This window comes from Lemur catta, chromosome 13 (genome assembly GCF_020740605.2).
Source record: "Lemur catta isolate mLemCat1 chromosome 13, mLemCat1.pri, whole genome shotgun sequence".
Lineage (NCBI taxonomy): Eukaryota > Metazoa > Chordata > Mammalia > Primates > Lemuridae > Lemur > Lemur catta.
The window spans coordinates 70,535,473-70,549,449 of record NC_059140.1 but is presented as its reverse complement, the minus strand read 5'-3'; positions in this window follow the sequence as shown (position 1 = coordinate 70,549,449).

The window sequence follows — 13,977 nt, the reverse complement described above, 5'->3', positions numbered from 1 at the left end:
CTGGTAGAAAACTTTCTAAGATGGCTCTCAAGATTTCTGCATCCTGTACACACAACCAATATAATCCCCTCCTGTTGCGTATGGACAGGACCAACTTAATTAGGTGAGCCCTTTAAGTGGGGGCCTAAATATCAAAGACAAAAGTCTGGGAAATTCAAAGGTTCAGCAGGTGCTCCTTGTACTTTCTTTACAAGTATGAAACACTGAGAAAAGAAATCGCAGAGGACACAAACAAATGGAAAAACATATCATGCTCATGAATTGGTAGAGTCAGCATTGTTAAAATATCCATACTACCCACACTGATTTACAAATTCAAAGCAATCCTCATCAAATTACCAACATCATACCTCACAGATCTAGAAAAAATAATTCTACACTTTGTTTGGAACCAGAAAAGAGCCCAAATAGCAACCTCAAACATAAAGAACAAATCTGAAGGCATCACATTACCAGACTTCAAACTATACTACAAGGATACAGTAAACAAAACAGCATGGTATTGGTACAAAAATAGAGACATAGACCAATGGAAAAGAATAGAGAGCCCAGATATAAAACCATCTACCTTCAGCCAACTGATCTTTGGCAAAGTAGACAACAACACACACTGGGGAAAAGAATCCCTATTCAATAAATAGTGTTGGGAAAATTGGATAGCCACATGCAGAAGAATGAAACAGGACCCCTATCTCTCACCACTTAGAAAAATTAATTCAAGGTGGATAAAACACTTAACTGTAAGGAAGGAAACCATAAGAATTCTAGAAGAAAATGTAGGAAAAACTCTTCTAGTTACTGGTCTTGGCAAAGAATTGATGAAGAAGACCCCAATGGCAATTCCAGCAATAACAAAAATAAATAAATCAGATTTGATTAAACTAAAAAGTTTCTGCACAGCTAAGGAAATAATCAACAGACCAAATAGACAACCTAAGAATGGGAGAAAATATTTGCAAACTATACATCTCATAAAGGGCCGACATCCAGAATCTACAAAGAATTCAAATAAATCAGCAAGAAAAAACAAACAACCCCATTAAAAAGTGGGCAAAAGACATGAGCAGAAGCTTTTCAAAAGAAGAAAGACAAATGGCCAATAAACAAATGAAAACATGCTTAATGTCACTAACCAATAGGGAAGTGCAGATTCAAACCACAATGAGATATCACCTTACCCTAGTTAGAATGGCTTTTATTAAAAAGTAAAAAAACAATAGATGCTGGCATGGATGCAGAGAGAAAGGAACGCTTATACACTACTGGTGGGACTGCAAATTAGTACAACTTCTATGGAAAACAGTATGGAGATTCCTCAAAGAACTAAAAGGAGACCTACCATTCGACCCAGAAAATGCATAGAGTAAAGGAAACGATGAATAACTTGTATCACATTAAGAATCTCTATTCATCAAAAGATGTTATAAAGAAAAGTAAAAAGATAAGCCATAAACTATGAGTAGACACAATTTACAAGCCATATAATTGACAAAGGATTAATATCCAAGTTATAAACAGCCTCTAAGGTGAAAATTAAAATAACAACTCAGTAGAAAAATAAGCAAAAAACAAACATGAATAGGCATTTCACAAAAGAATGAACATGGTCCACAAACATAAACAAAAGTTCAATTCCCTTAGTGTGTCAGAAAAATTCAACTTACAATCACAAGATGCCATTTCACAGATATTACACTGGCAAAAGTAAAAAAGGGTGACAACATAAAGTGTGAGGACAGTGTGGAAAAACCCAAAATCTTATACAGTTCTGAAGGAGGTATATATTGGCATAACCATTTTGGAAAACTACTTGGTATTATGTAGTAAAATTGAAAATAAGCCTACTCTATGTGCCAGAATACCTACTTCTAAATAATACATATCCTAGGGAAATTGTTGCACATGTACTTCAAAAGACAGGTACAAGAATGTTCCTGGAACATTCTGTTCCTATTTATAACAGAGAAAGCTATAAAAAATGTAAATAATCCAGTGTACATCAACACAAAAGAGGACAAATCATGTGGTATGTTTTTATAATGACAAACTATACTGTAGTGAAAATGAATGAACTACAACTACCTACATTTACTTAGATGATTCTCACAAACAACGTGTCGAGAAAAAAAGCAAACCAGCTTCCCTTTGTTTAACTGGTATGTATTTAGTAAATTAAGCTTTAAGCTTTGAGTTAGTTAAGTGGTAAGTATGCAGTAAATATAAATTGTATAAACATAATGTTTTAAAATTGTATGTTTAAATACCTGTTTCCTGCATTACACTATTCTAGGATAGGCATTTATCTTCCTTAACTTTGTTTCCCCAGTATTTAGCACAGGTATTGTATATAATACATGTTGCCTTAGCCTGGGTTCTTCCCAAGGTTGAGCCTGAAACAAAGCCTTTGGTGCAAGTGATTTATTTGGTAAGTGAGCCCAGGAAGCAGGAGTAAGGTAGAGGAGGAAAGAAAGAGGAAAGGAAAGAAATCCAGTGTAAGAATAAGTTACCAAGATGGCCAATACTGGTGCATTATCTCACTGGACCATCTGAGGAGCCTTATGAAACACCTTCAGAAGCATTTGTCCATTGCTTCCGTCCCCAATTTGTCAAGGATGTCCAGGGCTTTAACCCTCTTTGAGTCTGGGCTGCACATAGCAGAGTGGGGAGCAGTTTCCTTCTGGCAACCAACTCCCTGAGGCAGAAAAGCTCAGGGACAAAAAGTAAGAGGCACTTGGCATGCAGCTCTAGGCAAGGTGCTGCCAGAATACACCTACAGGAAGCTCCTCAAGGCCTCCCTGTGAATGATTGCCAGTGAAGTAGCTATATTATCACATAATGAAAAGAACGAAGATTTACGAAGGGTCTACTATAGGGTAACCACTTTGTGTATCTTCTTTCATTTAATCCTCGCAATAACATTAACATAGGACTTTTAGCTCCATTTTTACTTATTAAGAAAAGATTATGCTTAATGAGAGGTAATATAACTTTCCAAAGTGTCATAATTATAATGTGGCAGAGTAAGGATTTGGGAGCAAATCTTCCTCAAAAGCCAGCGCTGCCTCTACTATACTACGAAGTTGATACTGTTGCACAGTTCTAAGTGCCCAGAGAACAATCGCATTTCAGGAAAGATGAATAGGAAGCAAGGAGACGGGGGAAATAAAAAAAGAAATGTACTCAAGGGTAGAATAACACAATGTAATTCACAGTTGGAATAGGATTAATAAAAGTAAACATGTCGAGAGAATTTGTCCTACAGTGGTTTTTGTATTTGTAAAGAAATAATACCAAAACCCAGAAATCAGTTTGTTCTGGGTTTATACTTAACAACATAACAACAAACAATCAGAAGCTAAAATGAAATGAACGATGCCATTCATAGTAACATCCAAGTACATGAAATACGTAGGGTAAAATAAAAGATGTACAAGACCTGTACACTGAAAAACCACAAAACATCACTGAAAGTAAAAGACCTAAATAAATAGACTGATATATTGTGATATTGAGTTAAGGGGTCATTAGACCCAATATTGTTAAGATGTTCATTTTCCCAAAATTGATCTACAGATTCAATTCATTCCCAATCAAAATCCCAGCAGTGCTTTTTGAAGAAATTGGCAAAGTGATTCTAAAATTCACATGGAAATGCAAAGAATCTAGAGGACCCAAAGCAATGTTGCCAAATGAGAACAAAGTGGAGGATTAACAATACCTGATTTCAGAACCTATAAAGCTACAGTAACCATGGCTCTGTGGTATTAGTGTAAAGAAAGACAAATAGAGCAATGGGGCAGAATAAAGAATCCAGAAATTGACTCATATACATGTGAGCAACTAATTTTCAACAAAAGTACAGAGGCAATTCAATTGGAAAAGGCTAGACTTTTCAATAAACAGTGCTGGAAAAAGTAAAAATCTGTATGTTTAAAAAAAAAGAACTTTGATTCATACCTCATGCCACATACAAAAATTAACTTAAAATGAATCATAGATCATAATGTAAAGCCTAAAGACATAAAATCTCTAGAAGAAAATATAGGAGAAATCTTTGTCACTTTGGATCAGCAAATTTTTCTTAGATACAATGCCAAAAGCAAAACTATTTAAAAAAAGAAATTATATCTCATCAAAATTAGATTAGGAAAATTAAGAGAATTACTAACAGATTGAAATGAATTAAGAGACTGAAAGAAGTTATTAACAAATTAATAATTAAGAGAATGAAAATATAAACCACTGATTTGAAAAAATGTTTACAAATCATATTTCTGATGAAGGGCTTGAATACAGAATATGTAAACAACTCTGAAAACTCAATAATAGGAAGACAACCCAAACTAAAACTGGGCAAAAGATTTGATGCACACAAAGAAGATATATTCAGGACAAATTAGTTCATTAGTCATTAGGCAAATGCAAATAAAACCATAAGGAGATACCACTAACGTCTATTAGAATGGATAGAATTAAAAAGGCTGACCATAGCAAGTGTTGACAAGGATGTGAAGGAACTAGAATTCTTATATACTGCTGGTAGGAATTCAAAATTGTACTACAACTTTAGAAAACATTTTGGCAATTTCCTAAAAATGTAAACATACAACTTACCCTTTGATCCAGCCATTCTACTCCCAGTTAATTATGCAAGAGAAATGAAAGCATATTTCCATACAAAGGCTTGTACAGGAATGTTTGTAGCAGCTTGATTTATATAGCCCAAAACTAGAAACAAGCCAAATGTCCGTCAGCAAGTAAATGGATCAATAAACTGTGGTACATCCGTATAGTCAAACAGTACTCAGCTTTAAAAAGGAATGAAATATCAATACGTAAAACATGGGTAAATATCAGAATAATTATGATGAGTCTAAGAAGCCAGGCAAAAAAAGAAAAATCACTACATGATTCCATTCATACAAAAATTCTAGAAAATGCAAACAAATGCTAGTAACATTAAGCCTATCAGTGATTGCCTTGATATGAGATAAGGGCCAGGAAGGAGGGATCATAAAAGGTCAGGAAGTAACTTTTGTGGATGATGGATAAATATGTTCATTATCTTGATTGTGGTGATAGTTTCACAGGTATATATATTTTTCAAAGCTTATCAAATTATATACCTTAAATATGTACAGTTTATGTCAATTACACCTCAATAAATAAAGAATTGTTTCTGCTTAAATAAACAAAAGTTAACCTGATTTCTCCTCCCTTTATCTATGGCATATTTCTTACCTTCCCACCACGCCACAGGGATGAAAGCATGTGTGGATCTTGGCTCCTGGGAATGACTCAGACTTTTTGGAATTAGTTCATTGAGGTTCCTTTGCATCTTCAGTTCTCTGACTATTTTTTACTTTTTTTGGTAGCTTATCATTTTTTTCTTATTTTTAGGATGGGATTGACGGTCTCCTCCAACTTTTTACATTCTAACAAGAAGTCTCCTCTCCTCTATGTTGATTTTAATTTAAAAGAGTCCTTAATAATATCTTTAAAAAAGTGTTTGATTTCTCATCTTGAGCCTAAATGTCACTTAATTCCTGTTGAGGAAAACATTTAGAATTCCAGATTGTAGAAATCTGTATAATCACTGTTACTGAACAGTGTGATAAGTGCTTTCAGGAATTTCCATATACTTCCCGTATCCTGGCTCTGCACAAAGGTGGCTGTGCCCTGGAGAAGGGCTGTCCCCGAGAGCAGAAACCCTTCGGATGTCACGTGTCCGATACAGAACTCTCAATAGAGACACAAACCCCTGAGCCTCACCGCGCCCCAAGCCAACTCCAGAAGCTCTACATTCAAGTGAAAATGCTAGGGATAATCACAAAGGGTCCGGGAGCAGATTCTGGGGCAACTCACAAGGGAAAAATTTCCATGCCCCAGAGGAGGTGGGTACTGTGCTCATCTTTCAAAAATGGTTTGGAGGAGTGACTTACAGGAAAGAAAATCTGACCCAGCTATGGAGATAAAGATAATTACAAGGGGGAAGAGACACTTCCAGGAGTGCTAGACATTTCACAGTCAGAGGATTCAACCCTTCCTCTCAGGGTGGGGACACAGGTCAGGACCCACACAGTCCTCTCCAAGTGTGACCCCTGGCCCACCCGCTGTTCCTGCTCCCCCCCCCTTCCAGGTGAGCGCAGAACTGGAGAGTGAGCTGCCGGGAACCTTTGTAGTCACTTGACATTGGCATGTCATGCAAACGTCTAATCAGTCATTCATTTTGTCCGTAACTTATAAAAGCGTAGGTCGGCAACATTAAAAATAGTTTAAAAAACTGGTCTTTCTCCACAAATAGTTTGAGAAGCACTGAGACTCTTCTTGCTCTCTCTGCTGCCCAATCCCTCTCTTCTGGTCTCCTCTCACCACCTTGAACCCTACATGACAGCCTTAATAACGTATTTTAGTTTCTCAGGGGTGCCAAGCTTTTTCTCAAATAGACCTTTGTTGTTTTCTTTGTCTAATTTTTTCTCCGCGTAACTCTTAACTTTTCTTGTTTCTACTTTTCTTTTTTCTTCCTTCCTGCCTGCCTTCCTCTTAATTTTTAAAAATGAACTGTATTCTATCAAGTGTTGGCAAGACTGTGGGGGAAGAGAAACTCCCACACTGCAAGTAGGGACATAAATGGCCTGCAGCTTATTTAGAGAGCAACAGGGCAGTGTACCATATGTGGTAGACTGCAAAAATGGCCGTGATCCTTCTACTTTTCCCATTTTCACACTCTTTGCAATGTGATTGTGCACATCCTTTCATCAAGAGGTGGAGTCTATTTCCTCTCCCTTTTTATGTAGTCTGACCTTCCATTCTGTCTATTCTCTTGCTTTTACCAACAGAATGCAGCAGAAGAGACATTGTGTCTTAAGAGTACTTATGCTCCTTCACTTGTTCTCTTGCTTCCTTCAAGAAGTGCGCAAGCCTATTGAAGAAAGAGATCACAGGGAGGGACCAGCTGTCCCAGCTGAGGCGATGGTAGACCAGCCAGCCAACCCAGCAGCTGCCCACAGAAGCATGAGCAGAAGTCACTATGGTAAGTTCTCTAGTCCAGGGCAAATGTTTCACGTTCAGAAATCTCATGTTCCCTGGAACATACAAGACACACCCCGTGGAAGCATCTCCTGGCGCTCCCACCCTAACGCAGGGCTACAGCTCCCCAGGGAATCTCCTGAACAACTCTGACATTCACACCTAATTGTGAAGCCTTTGGTATATCAGCAAAAGTGTTTAGGCAAAAGTGTTTAGGTTAGTTTCATTTGCTCAACTGTTTTTCACAGGACACTCACATGGAGTCTGATATTCCCATAAGATAGGCCTTCCCTTGGAACATCAGTCTCTGAGGATTGATTCTTCCATGATTTTTTTTCTGGAAAATTCTTGGTTGACTCAATGGTTAAATGAAATAATTTCAACTGCTGAAATAAGAAGCTGGTGCATGAGATTTTTATGCATTTTCAAGCTATAGAAAAAGAAATACTTTCTGAACACTGGAATTAAATAAGGCAATTTTATATATATTTATTTCTAAAGATAAAAGTTCTGATAGATAACAAAAGGAGGTAGATTAAAAGTCTAAAGGGCCCACTTATCAGGCCAACAGCATCCTTAAGGCCAGTAATCTTTTTAAAATGAGAGCAAAATAATCATCATCATGACAACAGCAACTACTATTTATTATGATATGTTAAGAACAACACTAAATGCTTAACTTACATTACTTCACTTAATGTTCCAACAACCCTAAAATATAGCTATTGTTATTTTCATTTTACAGATGATGAAGTTGGGGTATAAAGAAATTCAAGTCACTTGTCCATGGTCACAGAGCCAGTAAATAGTGAAGCCTGGCTTTAAACAGAAGTCTGACTTCAAAGTCATGCTTCTAAATGCTACAATCTACTCATTCAAACAAACAAACAAACACACACAAAAACCATTGCATAGTGCTTTGAAGTTCACAGAATCCTTTGTCATACATTATTTTACTTGATCTCTGTAAAACTCTAACTCCCATCTTACAGAGGAGCAGTAGAGCTGAGACCTGAAGTTAGGTCTTCAAGTCCCAAGTCCATGTCCTTCCCAGAAAGTCAAGCTGTTAGATGCTTGAGGGAATGTAAACAGAGGTTGTGGAAGATGATGAACTAGAGGAATAAAGAAGAGATGGTGGATGAAGGGGTTTCCCCTTAAGGCTTGACTCAGACAAGCACTTGTGGGAGCCACTTTGCAGAAACTACTTTGGAAGAAGCTCAGCCTTCCTCCTGTCTGATGGAGGAAGAGTTGGCTCTGGAGGTCCTGAAAGTAATGAAATTAACAAATGAGGGAAGAAGATAGAGACTCCACTCTGGAGAGCAAATGAGGAAGGTAAAACATGTGACTCAGTCTGTAAGCATTCCTCCCCTGGGGACAGGCTGGGTAAGCGCCCAGGGCAGGGACAGGGCCAGAGAGTCAGGAAGGACCAAGCACATGAAAGTGGAGGGCTGGAGGTAACTGAATAAAACCACACCCACGGTGACTATAATCCTCCTCCTTTGTCCCTGCTGGTGTGACCTGGAGAACTCCAATGCAATATGTCTAAACAAGACTGTAGAAATGCCTCCAAAATTGATACCTGGCAAATTGATCAAGCATATTGCCATGTGGAAATAGTGCTAGACTTGCTATTGATATTAGTCTGAGACACTGCCTTAATTTTTGGAGTCTGACAAATGCTCAGAAAGCGAGTTAAATTTAAACAACTTGTTAAATGCCTTATTTTACAATTGAGGAATCGCGTCAGTGGCGACTGGGGCAGTTGTCTCCTCAATCTGGCCATCACCAGCCATGAGAGTCCTACTCCTGTCATGCTCTCCCTGGTCAGGAAGGGGAAAAGAACTGCGGGAATGACACCGTGCCAGGGTGGCAGAGAAATAGCTCTTCCCTGGGAGCAGTGCTATTGTGCAATGACACTCTCCCCAGACCCAGGGGCGGGAGTTGAACAGATCACTTTAATCTCTTTGGGTTTCTGGATGCAAAAGCAGTCTGCGAACGGGATTCCCAGGCGCTGGCTCACGGGCTGCAAGTGTGAAGCTGTGTCACGCCTCCCGCGTGGATGCTGGGGACGATTACTAATCACTGGCCACCGCCCTGTGACAGCAGAGGCGGGGGAGGCTCGGAGCCCAGCTGTCAGGCGGGAGGGCAGAGGTCAGCGCGGGGTCTCCCGGAGCAGGAGGGAGGGGCCCCTGGCAGGTGCAGCCTCTCCCTCCCTGTGCAGCCTGGCGTCTGGCCGGGAGGCGCGCAGGGGACCCCGAACCCGCAGCCCGCGTGCGGGGGAGGCGCTGCGGTGACCCGGGCGGGGGCCTCTCCCATGGCCCCCCGCCCAGGGCCGCTGCCAGGCTCCTTCGGGTCTGCACCGCGCTCCCCAGCCGCTGCCCACTCCCCTTGAGATGCAAAGGTCTGTGGGAACACAACACAGGGATGCATATTTTCATGCCGGAATTCACACCCGAGCATGATTTGCACCACGTGATTGAATTAGGTGAATATAAAATATCCAAGCCTCATAAATAAATAGCTTTGGGGGTTTAAATAGTCAAAACGAGTTACGACTTCCCTGACTCCACCTAACATTGCACCGACCTATGTTTTGAAGAAGTTGGGGGTGGGGGAAGCTTTTCATGATTACCTTAGCCTCCAAGTCTTTAGGTCTATTAATTTGCTTTTTTCTTTCTCATCAATACAATTGCCTTGGTCTTGTGCTTCCCCAGGCAGCTTTCTGTAATTAAGGGTCTCTGGAACTAAGAGTGGATAAAATACAATTCGTGCCAATGTAAAAAACAATAGTTACAAAAACGTATACCCATGTTAAAAATAGATTTAAATCCCCAAAGTCCCCCACTTACCCATTCTTTAAAACAAGGGAAGAAGGAGCTTGTAATGGAAATGCAACCGTGTGCAGAGGATAATGAACAAAAAGTTTGACCTTAACAAATCTCTGAGACGTAAGTTTTCCATTTTATGTCCTTAAAAAGAAAAACCTTTTAGAAATTTTGCAGAGTTGGACATTGCCAATTTGCTCCCAGGCATTGACTGCTAGAGCAGGCGCCAGTGATCAAGTTGCCAGTAAAGGAGGGTAAGGCTTCTTTCGTAATGAGGCCTTTGAGTAACAACCTGAATGAATAAGTTAGCCAAGCAGATTTCTGGAAGAAAATATTATACTTCATATGGAAAGAACTGCACATGCAAAGGCTCTGAGGTAGGCTTGTTCAAGGAATATCCAGGTGACCACTGGGAGCGAAGCCAAGTGAGGAAGGGGAAGAGTTTTGGAGATGATGTTGGATAGGCTGCAAGGTTCAAGGTCATAAAAGGTGTTGTAGACTCATAAAGAGTTTGGTTTCCACTGAATGAGATGTGAGGCCATCAGAGGTTTGCAAAGAAATGACATGATTTCATTTAAATATTCAAAAGACCACTCTGTCTACTATGTGAAACAAAAAGATTGTAGAGGGGCAAGGGAAGAAGCCAGAAGACTGGTTAGGAGGCGGTTACAGTAACCTGCGTGAGGATGGGTACCGTGCAGCTGGAGTGAAGTGGTCAGGTTCTGCTGATAGTTTGAAACTCGAGAAGATGGGATTTGCTGGAGAGTATGAGAGAAAGAGAAGAGCCAAGGATCACTCAGAGTTTCCAGCTTGGTGATGAATGGATTTGCCATGTACTAAGAGGGAAAGGGAGGAATGCTTGGGGAAAGGTAATCTGGAGTTCAGCTCTTGTCTTGCATTACCCCCAGCCTTCTTTTTAACTCGCGCCTTTTCACAGTGTTTGAATTGGCCCCCAACCCCTTGACCACTTTGCCCTTTGACCTGAAATAGACCCCCTCCCAGATCTCCCCTTTTTATATTTGCATAACATTCATATTCCCATTATGCAGAAAAAATTTGCCAAACATTATTTTCAAAAGTTATTATCAAAACATTGGGAATATCCTTTTTATCTTGGATGCCAGCCATTGAAAAATCACTGCTCTCACCTGAGCAATTAATTCCTGTTTTCTACACAGGTTTTGATCTGCTAACCTGCATAGGAAGAGAAAGGAAGAGACCTTTAAGCCCTTTTTGGCAAGAAACCTTCTGCTCCTACAGGAGGGCCAAGCTGAAAGTAAAGGCCCTGTAACACTTGCTGGGAAACACGATACACATCTCCTCGTAGCTCCCGGGCATCACTGTTTGATGATGGCTTGTTTAATAGTAGATGAAGAAATGGTGAAGGTGAACAGTGTGAGGTGTCAAAAGTAACTTATTACTAACGATAAAGATAAGCTTGCAAATTATTAGTGAATTGGAGCAAGCTAAACTGTATCCCTATATTATTGTAATTCTCCCTTGTGTTCTAGAGAGAGAATAGGGTGGAGTTGCTGCTCGTGTGTTGGGAATTTCACCAAACCTTGGGCATCCCCACGAGAGTGACTGCTCGTATGAATAGCATCCATTTTTATGAATTGGCAGAAAAACAAATTGGGGGCTGCAGGCTTAGCTGTCTAAGGATAGCAGTGTGGAGGGACTCAGAAGAAACAGAGGATGTTGTCCCTGTCTTTGCAAAGCTTACAATTTTGTTAGGGATTCCAGATGTAAAGAGACAAAGTCCAATTTAATGCCAGCATTTCCAACATCCGTGGGGGCTGAGTTTATAGACTGGCTGAACACTACTCTTTTCAGTGATCACCTCCTCTCCTAAATCCCTTTCCCCCGCCGCATGGCACATGGCAGGAACAGTGGCTATCGTCAAAGTTATTGATTTATGCCTTGAGCAGACAGGAAGTCAAACAAAGCAGCCTGAGGAAGAGGCAGAGGCAGAGGCAGCTGCTTACCCAGGAGGATTTGTGGGAGGGAATCTACTGGCACAAAACTTATCTGCCCCCATTGGCTTCAGACTAGAACAACAACAACATCAACAACAACAATGCTAATAGCAGCTAACACGTAATGAACGGTCCCTGCCAGGCCCATTCTCTCATTTAATTTTCCCACAACCTTGCAAGGCAGATTCTATTAACTCCTTATTTTTACAGATTAGGAAACTGAGGCATAGAGGGGTAAGAGAACCTGCTCACAGTCACCCACTAGTGAATGACGCGGGTTGGATTTCAATTTATGTCTGTCTGACTCCAAAGCTCTTGCACTATTGTCTTCACTTCTAGCCTGGCTCCAAACTCTCATTTGAATCACTTTTTTTTTTCTTTATTTTTTTTGGTCAGAAGATACAGGCAAAGAAATTATCTTCAGAAGGTTGGTAGAAAAAATAAACATTCTGAGTGGGTGGTGTAAAGACAGCAATGTGCAGATTTTTGGTTGCCTTGACAAGACCGTATTGGGGACAAAAGCCTGTTGGAGTGGGTTCAAAAGAGAATTTGAGAAAGTAATTGGAGACAGGCATAAACCCTTTTGAAAAACTTTGCTCCAAAGGGGAACATTCTTCAAAGATGGTAGAAGCTGAAAGTAAAGTAGGCTAAAACAGGATGCCCAAATAAATGCATTAGCAATAGACCTTTAACTGGTCCATAAGCAAGATTACATTTAATATGACTCTAGTTTTTTGACACTGATATTCTATGAGGTAACCAGCCTTCCCCACAAAAATATCCATCAGTGTTACTGCCCCAGACAGATTACAGAATTGAATAGAGCAGTGGTCTGGCATTATTTGTCATGCTCCTAGATTTAGAATCCACCAACTTCCAGCTCCGTTTTCTGCCCAGAGTGCTGTAAAAAGCAACACAAAACTGAATATGTGGATCTGAGCAAAAATGTTAAAACTTTCATTTCAAAAGCTGGGAATTCTCAGGACCAAGAACAATGTGCAGTCATAGATGAAAACCCAACCACATGTAATCTTTGGTTTCAGCCGAATCATGTAAAATCACTTGTCATCAAGAAAACAAGTCTTTGTGATGTCACAAGTGCTAAGAATAACAAGGAGGAATGTAAACAGTACAGCAAAACCTTGCAGGTGCCTGGTGTGTTACTGTCATCTCCAATTATTAACATCCAGGCAATCAATCCATAGTTTTCCCACTGCCTATCAGCCCAGTTTTGATGAGTCATTCCTACCCTGTCCTTCTCCCTTAGAGCTGAAATTATTTTGATTTTCTGGCCTTGAGTATGCTTTCTGTTTGATGAAGTATTACTTTTAGGACCCAAGGTTTCAAAACATTGAAGCGTCTATTTATTCTCAGCCATAAATTATCCTATCTTAATTTTAAAAATTACAGTTGTTTCCAAAGGCTATTTTTGTTGTGAAGGTGTTAATTATTTTCTGGGCCTAAATTGTGATAGCTGGCCTAATTATTGCAGCTCCAACACCGAGCTTGGTTTATTATTGCTTTGATTTAGTTCCACCGAGGGACTGACCTAAAATGCCTTTTCTTTTTAAAGCCAGAGAGTTTAATGCTGTGATTGGATTATTGCAATAGCCTCCTACGGAGACTCTCTGCCTTCACCTCTACCCAGTCTATTCTCAAGGTAGCAGCCAAGTGAACCTTTAATGCAAAAATCATATCATGTCACTCCTCTGTTAAAAACCTCCCCAGGGCTTCATTTCATGCAGGAAAAAAAAAAAAAAATGAAAAGGTCCTTACATTGTGTGTTCTGGCCCCTGCAATGTATAACAACTTGAATGAATCTCACAAACATAATGTTGGGCAAAAGAAATCATGCACACAAAAATACATGCAGCAAAATAGTGTATTGTGTTGAAAGGAATAATAGTGGTAGTCTTTGGGGAGGAGGGAGTGGTAGTAGTCAGCAGAAGGAACTAGGTTTCCAGGGTGTGGACAGTGTTCTATTTCTTGATCTGGGTGCTGGTACATAGTGTGTTCATTTTGTGATAATTCATTGAGTTGTATACCTATAATTTGTGCACCTTCCAGTTGGTTAATTACATTTCAGCGAATCACTTATAGGAGACAGAATGGGAGGTGAGAAAGTGAAGAAAACATGCATAAAGCAA